The sequence below is a fragment of the Cyprinodon variegatus genome, unplaced genomic scaffold (genome assembly GCF_000732505.1).
Source record: "Cyprinodon variegatus isolate N-32 unplaced genomic scaffold, C_variegatus-1.0 Scaffold82, whole genome shotgun sequence".
Classification (NCBI taxonomy): domain Eukaryota; kingdom Metazoa; phylum Chordata; class Actinopteri; order Cyprinodontiformes; family Cyprinodontidae; genus Cyprinodon; species Cyprinodon variegatus.
This window is the reverse complement of record NW_015150535.1, coordinates 477,931-479,023: the sequence shown is the minus strand read 5'-3', so window position 1 is coordinate 479,023 and position 1,093 is coordinate 477,931.

Genomic DNA, 1,093 nt, shown 5'->3' with positions numbered 1-1,093 from the left:
TAGATAGATAGATAGATAGATAGATAGATAGATAGATAGAAAGATAGATAGATAGATCCCAGTGTTTAACTATACAAAACAAATATACACATTCAAAAGTAAATAAAAACATTAACTCATTTTGGAAAATTAGTGTTGGAATCCTTGCATTAATAAGAGTAAAAATAAGTGCTAATAAACTAATTAAAAACAGGTTTAAGAAACTGCAGGAATGGAGAATTATTTAGTCATTAGTCAATTGTTTCAGTTGTAGAAAATACAATATACAGACAAAATAATAATAATTAGATATTAGTAATTCCCCTTAAGGTTGGACTGAAATTAGAAAAAAATAAATAAACTAAAAACTCCATCTTGGGCTCTGTAGACCTCAGCTCTTTTGGTAAAGGTTAAAGTTCATGACATGGAAGTTTGAAAAAACAGGGTGTGATTTAAATGATTTGATCCAAAAAAGGAAAATACTGTAAAAGTATGTTGAATCTACTCAGCTAGATTTGATAGTCCAGTCAAAGTCCGGCTCTAAACCTGATTGGCAGGAATTTAAAGTCATTGACAGGACTGGACTCTGGTGATAATTCCTGGTAAGTAAATAGTGAGCGATAAGCACCAGGCCCTGTGCACTGGCTCTGGTCCTGCAGCACTTTGAGTGAAGAGATTCCTAAGAAGTAATCAGATTCACCTTAATCTAAACCCGTTGGGTTTGTAGCAGCAATAGCTGGTTCAATTTACCCTACAAGTCTGCAGCACCTTGAGAAAAATAGACAGACATCTTTCCCAACTTGTTTTTTTCAAATCAACAAAACAACAACTGTGTGTTTTAACTGGTGAACATTCCTTTCTTTAATAATCATCATCAACATGAAACTGCAACCCAGAAAAGCAGCTTTGCTGTTTCGCAATGTGCTGAAATCTTTGGTGGCCATCCAATCGCATGCTCACAATTTCCGTGACGTCTACCGGAAGTAAAAAAAAAACTCAGAACCAATAGAGATGTGCCTACTGTGAACGATTCTATTCAAATTGCTGGTTCACTTATATGAACAATCTGAGAATGATTTGGTCTATGTTTAGATAACAGGTTTCTTAAGGTTTT